This window comes from Sturnira hondurensis, unplaced genomic scaffold, assembly GCF_014824575.4.
Source record: "Sturnira hondurensis isolate 20B ecotype Veracruz unplaced genomic scaffold, ASM1482457v3 Scaffold0018728, whole genome shotgun sequence".
Lineage (NCBI taxonomy): Eukaryota > Metazoa > Chordata > Mammalia > Chiroptera > Phyllostomidae > Sturnira > Sturnira hondurensis.
The window spans coordinates 6,416,212-6,431,620 of NW_028091359.1; the positions used below are offsets into that span (position 1 = coordinate 6,416,212).

At 49.7% G+C, this 15,409-nt stretch overlaps 1 protein-coding gene across 6 annotated transcripts in view; it reads right to left on the reverse strand.

Moving 5' to 3' along the window:
• Positions 1-1,297: 1,297 nt before the first annotated feature.
• PECAM1 (platelet and endothelial cell adhesion molecule 1) overlaps positions 1,298-15,409 on the reverse strand; it is a 64,005-nt gene continuing 49,893 nt past the window's right edge. For all 6 annotated transcript variants that reach the window (XM_037070420.1, XM_037070419.1, XM_037070423.1 and 3 more), the window contains 2 exons: positions 7,445-7,467; positions 1,298-2,366 (listed from right to left, as the gene is read on the reverse strand). The gene's annotated coding sequence lies outside the window, so the exon portion shown is untranslated. The remainder of the gene's footprint in view (positions 2,367-7,444; positions 7,468-15,409) is intronic.

Below are 15,409 nucleotides of genomic sequence, written 5' to 3' on the forward strand. Positions count from 1 at the left end.
TTTCCTATGGAAAGGTTCAAGTCCTTTAGTGACTTGTTACAACGTGGGCACACCAGGGGGAGCTGTAACCAACAAGTTCAAGCACAGAGGAACATGGCCTCTTGTGGAATTGCTCACTGGATGGTGCTCTTGCTGAGTGAGGAGCTCAGGCTTAGATGCTTGGCTATGCCAGAGCCGGGCCAGGGTCCTGGATTAGAGCACTCTTCAGTCATTAACTCCACTGTGAAAGATCCCTGCTTGTGGTTGCCTTAGAGATATAGACAGAGGGGATAAATAATTTTTAAAAACCACTTATGCCCATAAATAAGTCATGAGCAGTAAGAACAGAGTCTTCCCCCACTTTCATGGCAATGGCCCTGCTCTGGTAGCAGCAACAGACGGACGAAGTGACCCCGGGGCCCTAGCCTCTCACCAAATCCTCAACACGATGACAATCAGACTGTCAGGTCATTAGAAACCACCTAATCCTTTGCCTCCAGGCCTGGCCCTGAAAACTGGGAAATTGGATGACATTTCTGTGACATAACTTTGTGTGTGTGTGTGTGTGTGTGTACAGCTATAGTTTTCCATCATATTTTCAAAGGAGTCTAAACCCTATCCATGTGAAGAACCAAGAGTTTAATCTCATTGTAGAGCTAAAGAATCTGAAGTGCTGAAGTTCAAGTGTCTGCAGCTGGGATCTGGCAGAGCCAGGGTGCACTCAGATCTCCTTCTGCCTTAAGGCCCAGTGGGGTGATGCTCTGATGGGGGACCCAGCCTAGGAGACAGTAAGGTCCGGCCTGAGATCACTGGGGAGCATGGACCCCGAGGCTTATTGGGATGGGAGGGTGCTTTACCAGTGGGGTTGCCAGATAAAATATAAGATCCCAGGTAAGTTCAAATTTCAGATAAATGAATACTTTTATAGTGTAAGTATGTACCAAACATTACATGGGACATACTTATACTCAGTTATTTGTTTATCTGAAATTCAAATTTAACTGGGCACCCTGGGTTTGGGGAGGTTTTGTTGTTTTTCCTCCATCTGACAACCCTACCCGCTAAGGACAGCCTAGGAGTCTTCGACTGGGCAGCAAACACTGAAGCACCAGCCAATGGGTATTAATGGCTCAGTGCCTGGGTACCTCTGGCCCGGGCTACAGTGAAGGGCACAGAGGCCCTTGGCCTGTGTATGACTCAATCTGCTGATGGGACTTGTTTGGTTCCCTCTGTGACTTCAACAGGCCTGAGGAGTCCTCAAGTATGACAGATAACCTTATATGCATGTGGCCTCTTGGAAGATGACATCTCACAGGTCTGTGAAGAGTAAAGATCAAATTTATTTAATACAACACCCATCAGGGAGTCTGCAGCTGTGTCCCCGGGGTGGCACCGAGTGGTCTCGGTTAGGTGTGCCCACTAGTGAAATTCCACTAGAAACGGCCATAGCCCCTCACCCACCCACTCAAGACACTGTCAGAAACATCGTAAGACCTCAGGAGACCATTTCTTTAGCAAGGAATAAATAAAAAAAATTAGTAAGAAAAATATGCATGTCATTTTTTCTATTAAAAATAATATTTGCTGTAGGCAACCATCTTCCTGCTGTTCAGCCTTCAGCGTGGTAGAGGAAAGGAGAGAGTAGAAAAACAGCAAACATCTGTGCTGCCCAACTTCATTTTCTATTTTGTGCATTGCCCAGAATGAACCTTGTCTTCAAAGTTGACATGTCAATGGGGTCGCTCCCAAGCAGCTTTGCTTTTCCATTTGTGTCAGGCAAGGTCGTAGAGGGGACAGGGGACAGCTGTCTGGTCAGTGCTATGTACTTCCAAGGAACAAGGACTACCCAGAACTACAGGCCTTTGAAGGACCAGAGACAAAGAGGAAAAAAACAAAACAAAACACAACTAGCCCCTAGGCTAGGCCATTTGCTAGACATGATCAGCTATTTTTTTAAAAAATCAAATAAAAAACAAAACAAAACACAGGTTTCTGTGTATGAGGGTACTTGGAAAAGTTCTTTATCTCTGCACAAGACGAAATATTCAAGTTTCAAAATATCCCAATGGCCTGCGGACGCTGAACCTCCTTCTCCTGCTCTCCACTCCCAAAGATGCTCCGACTTGGTAGGAGGGGGGCCGTGTGGGAAATTCGCCGGCCCCTCTGCATCTCCTCACACCCAACATTAATGTAGCAAGATGGCTTTAAGAACTGGTGACTCGGCCTGAGGAAGTGCTGTGTTCAGTGGGAGCAGGGCAGGTTCAGAAATAAGTGCACGGAGCTCTTGGAATCGGAAATCATCTGCTCTTCTTGGACTGTGGCTGTCCCCCCGGGGAGGAGTGGCCACTCCTGCAGCCCTAAATTCCATTCAAGGAACCTTCCGTTCTCTGCAGTGACAAGAGACAAGACAAGGTCATGGTCACACCCTTCAGGACTAAAGACAGGCCTGGTGGAAAGGCATGCCAAAACGCAGATAGCACTCCTCAAAGGAGCTGCAAAGGAACGCTGTCATCTGCCGATACCACCCGCCCTGTGGGGTCAGCTTCTGCGCATACTCGCTTCCCCCTCGCCCCCCGCCTTGCTCCCTGCCTGCCCTGCAGGGCCTGCAGCCCCTACTCCCCATGTATGGGTTGCACTTGAGACTCCCAACCAACTTCCCAAGCACTCAGCACTCTGTGCACTCAGCACTCTGTTCCACGGGGGCTGCGCTCGCCCACAGAGGAAGACTCGTGACGTCAAGGGAGAGCTGGCTCCTTGCTCCAGCTCTGCTTCTAGCATGGGATGGGCCTTCCCTAGGTCCATTTTTTTTAATTTAAAAAATGCAGGACTGAACTCTGATGGACACATTTCTGCCTTAAAACGGAATAAAATTCCGATAGATTTCAATATGGACCAACCTTGAAAATGTTACGCTAAGTGAAATAAGCCAGACACAAGAAGAATATTGCCTGATTCCACCTTTATGAGGTGCCCGGAGTACTCAGATTTGGAAAGACAGAAAGTAGAGCTGTGGTTGCTGGGAGCTGAGGCGCAGAGTTTCAGTTCGGGAAGATGAAGAAGTTCTGGGGGGTACGGTGGGGGTGGCCGCGCAGCAGTGTGGGTGTGCTGAATGTCACTGCCCTGTGCACTCACAATGTTAACATGGTAAATTTTATGTTAACACATATGTTTTGTGACAATAAAAAGAGGTCCCACGTGCCATCTGGTCGTGTTCGCTGACTGCTCACCTGCCCACCCATCAGCGACTTGACCCACACCTTACTCAGGCATTGTTCTCTACACCAAGGACGCAAGAACCTGACCTTCCCCACCTTTAGAAATTATTGACGTGGACCAGAAGGTGGAAGAGGCCCTAACAAACTGTAGGCATTTAGAGGTGGTGCGAGGACCCCAGCTGGGCAGCGAGGGAATCACATAGGGCTTCAGAGAAGTGACTCTGGATCCAGCTTCCTGGGTGGAGAGGACTTGGACAAATGGATGGAGTGAGGGAGCAAGTGTGGAGCATGCTGGGAAATACTGGAGTAGAGGCACTGGTGAGCCCCAAAGAGCAGGCAGCATCTGAGTCTATGATTCTGGACCCTCCAAGGACACAGGGCACCCTGCTGCAGGAGGACTCAGGGAAGCAGGAGCAGGAGAGGTTGTGGGAATTAGCTGGGATGTTGGGAACCCTGCGGCCACACTGGTTGGCTCCCTGAGGGTGGGCTGAGATAGAGTCCCTGATTGTTCTGACCTGGCTGGGTCTGAGGAAACTCTAGGAACAGGATGTAGGTCTGAGGGGCTTTAGCTAGAAGCCCAAGGCTCCTGCCTCCTCCTCTGCCAAGAGAGACCCTGGTCAAGAAAGTGGGCTGAGAAGACTGTGTTGGCCCCAGGGGGCTGGAGGCCTGCCAGCCAGCCTTGGCAGCTACCCTCGCCCCATTTCCTCTGCTCCTCGGAGAGGTGGCCCTGCTGTCCAGCCTTTCTGCAGGGCCCAGACCAAGTGCCTCCCCAGACACTTCTGCTCTCCCTCTCTGAAGGAAGCCAGCGCTTGGGGAGCTGCCATCGGACCAGCAGCACAGACAGGAAGGGCTGGGCCACAGTCAACTGAGCCTTAGGGATTTTGAAGTAAAGGTTAACACGCTCACATCCAAGGCCTGTGTTTGCCTGTTCTTAAATCAGAGGCCAGCCACCAGCCACCCACGTACAGCCATGAAATCACCCCTCTTTCTGGCCAAAGGTCATTTTGCTTCCAACACCCTTGGAATGTCTACTTCCTGCTTCTAGAATGTGCTCCTTATGGGCACCTGCAATAAGCCAGATCTGCACTAGGTGCTCATTTAATTCCTGCAACCACCAGGTGAGGGGGTTTTAAAACCTCCAATCTGCCCTGGCTGGTGTGGCTCAGTGGACTGAGCATGGTCCTGCAAACCAGGGGATTATGGTTCAATTCTCAGTCGGTGCGCATGCCTGGGTTGTGGGCCAGTTCCTAGAGGGGGACCCACGAGAGGCAGCCATGCATTGACGTTTGTCTCCCTTTCCCCTTCCCTTCCCCTCTAAAGATAAATAAATAAAATCTTTTAAAAAACCCCTCCAATCCACAGATGAGAAAACTGAGGCCAGGGGAGGTTAGGTTGTATCTGCCCAAAGAGACGTGGCTAATAAATGGCTGATAAAAGTAAAACTTTAATGTGGGTATCTGATCCTAAGTCAAATCCTGGCTTTGACTGAATCCTATGCCTTGGGTAAGCAAGTGTTATATTCCCCTAATGTGCTGGGGGTATGTGAAGGCCAAGTTGAAGTTCCCCCATCCATGCCCCATATTGTCATTTTCTGATAACAAAAACTTCAAAGTAGACAATCAACTAGCTTTTAAATGATAGTTTGCAGTTTGCATAGTACTTGGTACATATGTTTCTCATTTAACCCTTAAGGGTGTTCTCTTAAGACACTCCTAATAGGTCATTATTATTGCTCATGTTGTTGTCACCATCATCTCCATTTTCCAGGGCAGAAGCTTAGCCTTCAGGAAATCAGGATCACCCAGGAGCTGTCTGGAAAATTGGAACTCACACTCCAGTCTCTTGTTTCCAACCCCTGGGCAATTCCCGCTGCAGCCCAGCTGCCCGCTGGCTCCCAGGAGGGAAGGACGTGAACTGTAAATAGGAGTTGCCTTTTTTCAGTAAGAAGGCAAAGTCCTCTCCAAGAGCCCAAGACCCACGCAGGTGCAGATTTGCCTGTTTGAGTGCTGGGTGTTCTCTTTCACGTTATCTGTCTGCCTCGGCCACAAACACGATTCATAAACAAGGTAAAAATGGCAGAGGAAAATGAAGTCAGAATGTGCCATTGAAGCAAGTCAAACAATACTAAATCGGTATTTGGCTGAGTGGCTATCTCATTGTTAAGATATTTCCTCCAATATGTTTTCAGAAGCAACGGCCATTAAACAACCGGGAATGATCGCCAGGTTTGATTTCAGGAAGGAAATCCCCTCCCATTTCCCTACTGGGCAATTCAATTTTCTCCTGACCCTCACCAGCGCATTATTAGGGAAAATATACCTGCTTCTTTTATAAACAAAATGCTTTCACTTAAAGATTCAAAATTCCTTCCCAACGGCTGGGAGCCCCTGCTCTCCTTCCAGAGGCGTAAGTATTTCGGAGCACGGGGCCAGCCACGCTTGGGCTCCCGCGAGCATCCTGGGAGCAGGCTTCTGGGCCCGCGGGCCAGCTTCTTGGGAAAGGGAAAGTTCTTTCTGTCCTGGAGCTCCGAGCCCTTGTCCAGAGAGACCGTTTGGACGGAAGACAAAGTAAATAGGCCAGTCCTGCAGGTCCAGAAGCCCTGCCTTGGGTGGACACAGCCATGGTTACCGCAGCCTCTGTTTATCTGGGCCCCACACAACCCGTGGAGCAACGGTCTCACTTTCCACTCTCTCGAGGCCATGATGGCTGGGACAGTGACATCACTCCTCCCAGGGAGTCTTGTGTCAGGGACTGACCGAGGGGTCTGCCAGTTTGTTCTGCCAGTTTGGGCCTTGGTTTTCTCTCTTGTAAATCGGGCTCCCTGTCCTTCTAATTCAATAGACTCTGACTTCAGAATTCTGGGGGGGTTTAGATTCTAAAAAGACATTCATTTCATTCCTCTCATTCTAAAATTGATAGCTTTCCTCCATAATAAGAATGTCAGCGGCTTCCTGTCTGTCAAAGGCATAATGAGTTCTCTGTTTTAGAAGAATTCAGACTCAGGCAAAACAAAGGAAGCCGGAGGCCCCATTGGAAGGGTGACCAGCAAGCTTGCTGAAAGTTCTTCCCAGACCTTAAAGACGCTGTTCAGTGGGGCAAATTCTTCATCTCTTTAAGGTGCTAGCTGGCCTGCACTGCTGGGTTGCTCATCAAAAGATTGGGAGTAGGAAGACAGGGGAGCTGGGTCTTTGCAAAATTTGAACGTGGACTTCTAAATTTCTTTTAAACATTCCCACATGCCAAGTAGCAGTTTCCTAAACCCTGTTTCCTATGAAACCTCCTAATGGGGCACTCAGTCCTTCATGAGCAAGCCCTAACTTAGCTTCCCCATCACCAGTCGCCACAGCCCTCTCCTCCAACACAGAGCTGCTTAAAGCTCTGGCCCTCAGGCCTTTGCTCCTCCTGCTGGCCTTTCTACCTGGGCCCTACTGTAATCTGACTCACTCTTCATGGCCCATCCAAATGACCCTGTCCTTGGCGAAGAGACTATTAAGCAGGTGGAATAAAGCACCTCTCTTCTGTGTTTCCATTGTCCTTGGTGTAGCTGTAGTACTAACTTTCTCATCAGTGATAACTTGTCTGAATCCCTCATGGAGTCAAGGACCTTGAGCGTCCCCCACAGCGGAGGGCCTGGTGTGTAGGAGTGAGCTGTCGGGTGTCCCATTCCTCCAAGCATGCCCCCCAAAGCTGCCTTCTTCCCACACCTGACCCCTGGACTAGCAGGAAATATGAACTTGTCTTGTTCAAGCCAAGTGCCCTAGATTCCCGATTCTCTGGGAGGGGACTTCCAGGGCCTCCCTTTATATGTGGACTGAGATGTCACGATGGAAACAGTGGGAGAGAACATTTGACATCATAAATGGCCAGGAAAAGCTGGCCACTCTAATGGCCAGGTCTCCATTGGCCCAGGGCTCCTGGTCGAAAGCAGACGAGACCAGTGTGGGGGTGTGTGAGTAGGAATGCAGAATCTGGATGAGTCTGCAACTGTGTCACTGTTCAATACACTATTTTTTAAAAATGTATATATAGCCCTGGCTAGTGTAGCTCAGTGGATTAAGCGTGGGCCTGCGAACCACACAATCGCAGTTCGATTCCCAGTCAGGGCACATGCCTGGGTTGCAGACCAGTTCCCAGCAGGGGACTCACAAAAGGCAACTATACATTGATATTTCTCTCCTTCCCTCTTTCCTTTCCCCTCTAAAGATAAATAAATAAAATCTTTTAAAAAGGTATATAAAATGTGTACTCACAGAATATCTGTTTTCCATGAAATCTGCAAAACAAAGGGGAACAGGGAGGTGAGCAATGCGGGGAGAACATACTAGGCAGCCCTGACCCCAGCATCCCAGAAGGGAAGGTGATGAGCTGCAGAAGGAAATGCCAGGCCCCGCCCCCGCCCCCTCCCCAGCTCACTGGGGGCCCAGGTCCGTGGCTCCTTTGCCCAGACAGCTTCCCCTGGGCCCCGTAGCTCCCTCCATGTGACAAGCATATAATGTCTCCGGCAGCTCATTTTGATATTTCAAATAGTTCTTTAAAAAATGAGTACCACTTGTTATCTTAGGGGAAAAAGGCCTGAAAACTGCAGAAAAATAGAAAGTAGCAGATAAAAAGTACCTCTGGTTCTACTCTCCAAACCCTGCAGACACTTTACATCTTCTCGCCTTTTCTGCTCTGAGGAGGCTTTCTTTAGTAAGAAAACCAGTATGTGCCATTTTATAGCCTATCTTTCTCACAGACATGATTTTACAAACATTTTCTGGGACCTTCATAAACAGTATTGTTAGAAGGTGCATAATAATCATTCAATGGATGTGTAATTATTTACTTAACCAGTTCCGTACTTTAATAATTTAGGTTCTTTCCAGTTTTCCCTATTTTTAAATAATGCTGCCAGCGTCCTCTTTGGGAATAAAGCTATTTCCACATCTCTTACTAGTTTGTTCATTCCCAGGAGTGACATCAAGGGAGCAGAAGGTATAAACATTGCTGACTCTTTCAGCACCTATGGCCCAAGAGCTGTCGCAAGAGTGGGACCGCCATATTCCCTGATCTGGGGAGCCCTGACTCAACTCAGCTGTCTGGAGACTACACTGCCTTGTTGCCAGAGGGTCTGCCTGGACTAGCCGGCCCTGCCAGGCTTCAGTGATGAAAATGTCCCCCACTGGACATCAGGAAGATGAGAGGGAGGGTGAGGAAGGCCAATGAGAACGGGAGGGTGAGTGATCTCTGCCTGTATTCGTTAGAGATGGTTTTCACTATAAGAGGCAAGAGAGGGGCCTGATTTGCCCCAGTGGACAGGACCAGGCCCGACGAATAGCAGAGTTTCCGAATGGGCAGTGGCTCACATGTTGGGGCTGATTTCTATGGACATAGACATGAAAACAGAGAAGCCATAGGGACCTCTTGTTACCTGGGCAAGGCCCCAAGAGGAGATGTAGGAACTGGGGGTGGTTGTCATTCTTGATGGTGGTGCCGTGAGGGTGAGAGGGCCATGACCCCACCCCAGGTCCTCAGTCTTACTGGTAGAAGCTTTCTAAGAGGTCTCAGTTCCTACCAGCTGCTCAAGCCCAAACCAGGTCCCTTCTGAGTCTTGGGCAGACTCAGGGCCCATCTGTCATGACCCTTCTGTTTCTTTCTCTAATTTAGAAGTATCCTGTTTCCACAAGTCCACTTCCCCCTCGAACCCTGTCTTATCACAGGTCCATTGTGTGTCCCTCTAGAAGGAACACGGCCAGAAATTCCTAAGGGGCCCCCTTCTGTCCTGGCGGGGACAGAGGCAGGTGTCAATGGCCAAATGGATGAATCAGTTCAACCACGAAGTTGAGCCATTGTGTAAACTTCCACACATTGAGTGAGGCCTGGGCAGCAGCACCCCACCCCCGCCCCAAATCTGACCCGGGAGGACCTGAGGGACCCCATGCTTCCTGCTCCCCCAAATCCCTAAGGGCTCTGGAATGAGAAGAAAGAGGGAAAAAGCCTCAGCCTGTGTTTCCTAAAGCAATCTGAACACAAAGTACTGATATTTGAGTCTGCCGATAAACACCAAGTTTTTGAACACTTAGTAGTTTTCTCCTTTGGTAATGCAGCAACCACTACAAAAATAGGATCTGGCCCTGGCTGGCGTAGCTCAGTGGATTGAGCACAGGCCTGCGAACCGGAGGATCGTGGTTCAATTCCCAGTCAGGGCACATGCCTGGGTTGCAGGCCAGTTCCCTGCAGGCCAACTCCCAGCAGGGGAGGCACGAAAGGCAACCATACATTGATGTTTCTCTCCCTCTCTCCTCCCCCTCTAAAAGATAAATAAATAAATAAAATCTTTAAACAAAAGGATCTGGAGGGCAGTATTCCTTTCATTTTCCACAAAGCACTTTTTCACCCTCTTCGATTCCAAGCCTGGGTTGCTTGGGCCTTGCAGGATGGGCGGGGACTGGCCCTCGAGAGCTCTTCTCGCCCTCCCAGAGGGGACATGGCTCAGAGGCCCTTGTCCTTTATTTCCTGATGAACAGCTACTCTTGGTAGATAGGATTCCTGCCCCTTAAGAAACATCTGGAAGTCTGAATTTCAGGCAAAGAAAAAAGCAGAAAGTGGAGACAGAGTGAGCAGATACTCAGCTGTGAAGATGGGCTCTGTCTGACCCAAAACACACGGGTTAGGCAGTGGCCGGGTAGTGCAGTTGGTTAGAGCACTGGCCCCGATACACTGAGGTTGCAGGTTCAATCCCCTGGTCAGGGCACATGCAAGAATCAATCAATGAATGCATAAGTAAATGGAACAACAAATTGATGTCTCTTTCTCTCTCTAAAAAATCAATAACAAGTCAAAACCAAACAAAACTTCAAAAGACTTAGATTAGTATCTGGAGCAGGACTTGGCATCTTTTCCTAAGACCCTGAACGGGCGGTGGGGGGGGCGTGTCCAGGACACGTCTCAGGTGGGCACAGGGAATCTAGAGAGGAAAACCAGCTGTCCTGTTGGAAGACTCACAAGAAGTGAATCCCTTCAAGCCAGGGTTTCTTAACATGGGCACTAAGGGCATCTGGTCTGGATAACTCTTTGTTTTGGGAGTTGTCCTGTGCACTGTAAGATGTTTAGCAGCATCCCTGGCCTCCACCCATTAAATGCAGTAGCACCCCTCCCTCCCCACCAATTTATGACAAGCAAAATTGTCTCCAGATGTCGCCAAACATCGCCTACATGGAGAACCACTGCTCTAAACCATGGAGTTCTTTCCCAGGGAAGAACTTGACCACGCTGGTAATCAGAATAAGCCACTTTACCCTGTTTTGAAGTCCATTGTAAATACAGGCTAACAGGTTTTGCTTTGGATGGCCTGCAAGCCAGTTTATAAAGTACTTTCAGAGTAAGCTGGTTCACTGCTGAATCAGATGTAATGTTTCCTGGTCAGAAATTGCCATTTGCACAGTTGTGGCTCAGCCAGGCCTGGGAAACGGCTGAAAGCCAGGGATAGCCATGCGTGTATAGAGAGGCCCCCTGCTCAGACATCATTTCTCTTTTTGCTTTTGTCAGTAGGAGAACGAAGGGGAGGTAAAGAAAATTAAATCATTCCTTGGATTAGCCAGGACTGATCAGAGAAGGAGAAAGTCAATGACAGAGGAGAAGAGAGTTGGAGGTGGGGCAGGGGTTGACTCCAGGTGACCCTGCAACCCAGAGCACCAAAGCTAGGGGCAAGCCCTGGCGACCTAAATGTCAGACCACAGGTGAGTAAACAGACTGTCCCACATCAGATCCTAGGCTGCCAGGGATGGGAGTAAACAGACTCTAGTTAAGTGTTAAGAGATAAAGGTGCCAAACTGGAACCTAGGCTACTTTCTTTCAACACTCACCTTTTAGGGCCGCTTATGTTACTGTTCCCTGAGGGACACATGACAGACTGACTTCCCCGTTTCTGGGGAGCCACATCCCGAGCTATAACTAGAACTGCTGTCGCTGACTCGGACTTGCAAATAATTGAAAAAGGGAATAAGAACTGCAGAAAATCTCAAGTGTTGAGCTTGCAGATCTAAACTATGAGGAAATTATCAGCATCTTCTCCATTTCCCTAAGAAACTGAAGGTTACAGAGATGCAAAATTTCTCAATGTGGTGTCCTTCTGATGCAATTTTTCTAGTTCTGAGAACCGCTCTCCTTCCTTCCCTAATATGAAGCAACAAATCGCCAAACCGTTGGAGAGGGGAAACACCCAAACACCAGAAAGTTCCCTTGCCTTAGACTAAGAGTTAATTGCTGGGATGTTAGCTTAACTATATGTCAGCATGGGAGTGGGCTCTGAGCAGAACCGCTGACTTACATGACCATGGCCGTGACCCAGCGGGAGACACTGAGTCGGAAGAGTTGTCCCCCTCTCCCCATTTTAGAGAACCCACCTGCCTACCACAGACCTTCCTTACTGAAAAGGGAAACCTGGGCTTAAAAGCAAACACCTGTGTGACCTTGGCGCCAAGGGTTCCAGGAGGTGACTCCCTCCTCACCAACACGTTCAGGGCTGGCTAAGGTGCAGACAAATGACAGTCACTTCCAAGCGCCAGGACATTGGGAATCTCTCAGTGTTACAATTGGAAGGCAACTTCAGATCGTTCTTCCCACCAGGGGTCGGAAGATAAAAAGGCTGTGCTGAGTCAAATTCACTGAGAGGCAAAGGAGGGCGGTTGTTGTTGGGGGCCGAGGGGGAGGGGTGGTGGTGGGAAGAAAGTTGTTTAGTGGGTATGAAGTTTCCCTTTGGGAAGAGGAAAAACTTCTGGAGACGGGTGATGGTGATGGTCGTACAATATCATGAATGGGTTTAATTCCCTTGAAATGTACACTTAAAAGCGGTTAAAATGGTGTTAGGTATACAATACCACAGTTTTTAAAACATGCTGAGCTCAGAGACTAAAGCCAAGATTACAAAGATCCAGTGCCCCCCACGGCCTACAGTGCCCCCCACCCACCCCCCACCCCCCAGCCAGCAGCTCCACACTCTCCAGGTCCCACCAGAGCTCCACCCGGGGCTGCTCCTCCGAGACAGGCCTGCCCCCTGCCCTTTCCCTTATCCAGAAGAGCAGTCGCCTTTGTATCACTAGGGGAAACCAGGGGTTTCAGAGCCAGAACTACGCCCTGTGAGCCAGTTCCCAAAATAGCCAGCCCCGAAGTGCTGCCCATTGGAAGACTTGGAAGGCTCTGGGGAACTGAGCAATTAAGGTGGGGAAGAATAAAAGATTAAGAAAGAAAGGTTAAACAGACTCAGCTCTGCCCTCAGCCTGCTCACCGACCTGTCCGGAGACCAACCTCCCACCCCCACCCCCAGCCCGGGCCTTTATTTTACTGTGGGTCCTTCCCTCTCAACACACACACACACACACACACACACACACAGGTATCTCTGCTGTCCACCTGGAGCCCTCCCGCCAGGACTGCTGGGGAGTAGGAAAGACCCACCCCTACAAACAAGAAGCAGAGCAGAACTGAGAGTGATGTAATCAAAAGGGAGCTCTGAGCATCTTGAAGATGGATCTGAATGTATGGTCCCCAGCCCAGCAGCTGCAGCACGTGGGAATTGGTTAGAAATGCAGATTCTCGGCCCCACTCTAGACCCACTGAATTGGAAATGCAGGAGGCGGTGCCAAGCCACCTGGGTGTTAACAAACCTGGAGAACCCCTGACCTACATCCGAGTCCACACCCCTCATGTCACAGAGAAGGTGACCAAGGTCCAGAGAGCCTCCACGATGCACCCAGAAGCACCCAGACCCTACCAGACTGTTACCCTTAACTGCTGAAGTAGATAGACTTGAGCCCTCTAATTAAGCTGATGGAACTTTGGAAACTAAACAAGCAAAAAAAGCTGGAAAATGCAGAAGCCCGCGGTCAACTGGTTTGGCAACACAGAGAGGAAATGTGAAGGCTCTGTAGCCGGGCTCCCAGCATTCAAGCCTTTCGGCCACTGCTGGCCTAGGGACCGGGACGGGTCTCGGAAGCCCTGGGCCCACTTCCCCATCTGAAGAGCACGTGTAATAACATAGCCTCCTTCAGCCTTATGAGTAGGAGGATTAAGTGAGCATCTGACAGTAAGAGGAAAAGAAAGAAAAGAAAAGAGGAACTGGTCCTCACTGTGTGGCTCAGTTAGTTGGATGTCATCCCACAAAACAAAAGGTCCACGGTCCAATTCCGGGTCAGGGCACGCACTTGGGTCCCCGGTTGGGGAGCATATGAGAGGCAACTGATCAATGTTTCTCTCTCACATCTATGCTTCGTTTCCTCTCTCCCTCTCTTCCCCTTTCTCTAAAATAAACAAATAAATAAATATTCTTTTTAGAAAAAGAGGAGCAACCAAGGCCTTCTGCCTCCTTTCCTTAAGCAGCAGCCAAGTGGGAATGCTCAGAAGTTGGAAATCCCTTGGCTTCCAGCACTGGAACCCCCCCTAAGAGATGGGGGTGTTCACTGGCTTTTGCAGCAGCAGTGAGGTTTTGATTACAAGACCCAGAGCTGGCTCTACCCTCAAGCCTTGGGCAGGAGCCATCTGCCAGGTCAGAGACCAGATTACAGAGGGACCCCAGCCCCCGCTGACCCCTGATGGCCCAGATGGTCCAGTGGGAACGTCCTGGCCTGGGAATCAGGAGATGGCTTTAGTCTTGCCCTGGATACGGAACTTTCTCGGGCACCAGTTCCTCTCATGTCTTTTAGCTAAAACAGACTGAATGCTCACCATACAGTAGAGATGATGCACTGTGTGCTGGGGGCAGGTAACCAGCGCCATCTCCTGATCCTACCTCACCCTCTTTTTTCATTTAACCCCATCTCCATTTAACAGTTGAAGAAATTGAGTCTCAGAGAGGTTGGGCATCTGAGTCAAAGTCACACAGCTGGTAAGTGGCAGTACCAGGACAAGGGGTTCAGTGACTCAGAACAAAACAGGGCTCTTCACTGCCTCAGTCCCTCCCTACGGGGTTGGGGTCCGGTGCCTTCGGTCCATTCCAGCCCAAGGCCAGAGGGAGCAGCCCCACTCCAACAGCCCGGCCCTGAGTGAGGACTCTGGCATCTAGAATCAGCCTGGGGACCCTGAGAGAACCCACTTGCACAGCGCCCTTAAAGCGGATCAGGAAGTCGGAATACACCTCCCTCCAACGTGCCACTCCCGGCATAAGGATTACTTAGGTGGGCGGGGGTGGGGGCAGATAATCAGTGGCTGCAGAAAGCAGCCATCTTGGGAGCTTCTCTTATCGGGGTGAAAGCAAACACCGAGATGTGAGAGCCGCCATAAATCTGCTGTCCCGAGCAAGTTTTATGGCTGTGAAGACAATGAAAATGTGGTGCCAAGGTGGCCCTGCATGAATAAACCCTGCTCCCCAGTAATCCCCCATATAGTTGCCTTCCCACAGCTTCCCACCCTGGAGGTCCTTTCCTTTGCTTTGTCACTTCCCTACACATTTATTCTCCTTGCTTAACAGACTAAATAAGCCACAAATTCTAACCATTCCGGAGTCACTCACGGCTGCTTGTTTTTCTCTCGTTAATCTGTCTTTTGTTGGCAGGGCCCCTAATGCCAACCCTGTGGAATCCACATGGGGAGTGGCCTTCACCAGCTGGGAAGGGCCTCCAGGGGTGGCCTTAGGTGGCTGCAGACCCTGAGGCCTGACCCCTGCAGCTCTCCTGGCAGCTGGCTTCCCTTCCTGGAAACCAAAGGCAGTGCCCCTCAGTGACCAGGGACGTGGGGTCTGGCTCTGGCACAGACACATTTCTCTGGGACTTGCTTGCTGTGTGACCTTGGGCAAGTATTTTAACCTCTCTAAGCCTCTCAGTATCCTCGTCGGTAAAACGGGGGTGTATTGTGAGGTTCGAAAGAGAGTACGTAACATAGATCACTTGGAACGCACAGTGCGCGCTCAATAAATGTGAGCTTTTGCACAAACAAAACAACTGAAAGTGACCTGTCTCAGGGACCGTGAGGAACGCAGAAGAGGCATTTTTGCACAATTAGCAAACAGGATCAACCTTGAACCCTACCTGACATTTAGCCTTCTGTGTCCCTGGAAGAATAGGAACAAGAACAGAGAAAGCCCATTTACTCCCAAGTTAACATTTTGCTAGTTCTGAATATCCTGAAAGTGGAAAATCACATACTAAAGCCAGAAATGCCCCAGGAAGAGGTTTTCAAAACGTTTTCAGTCAGTGTCAAGTCCCGCACGGGGCTGAGTTTTTGTGAAAATACCATGATAAAAA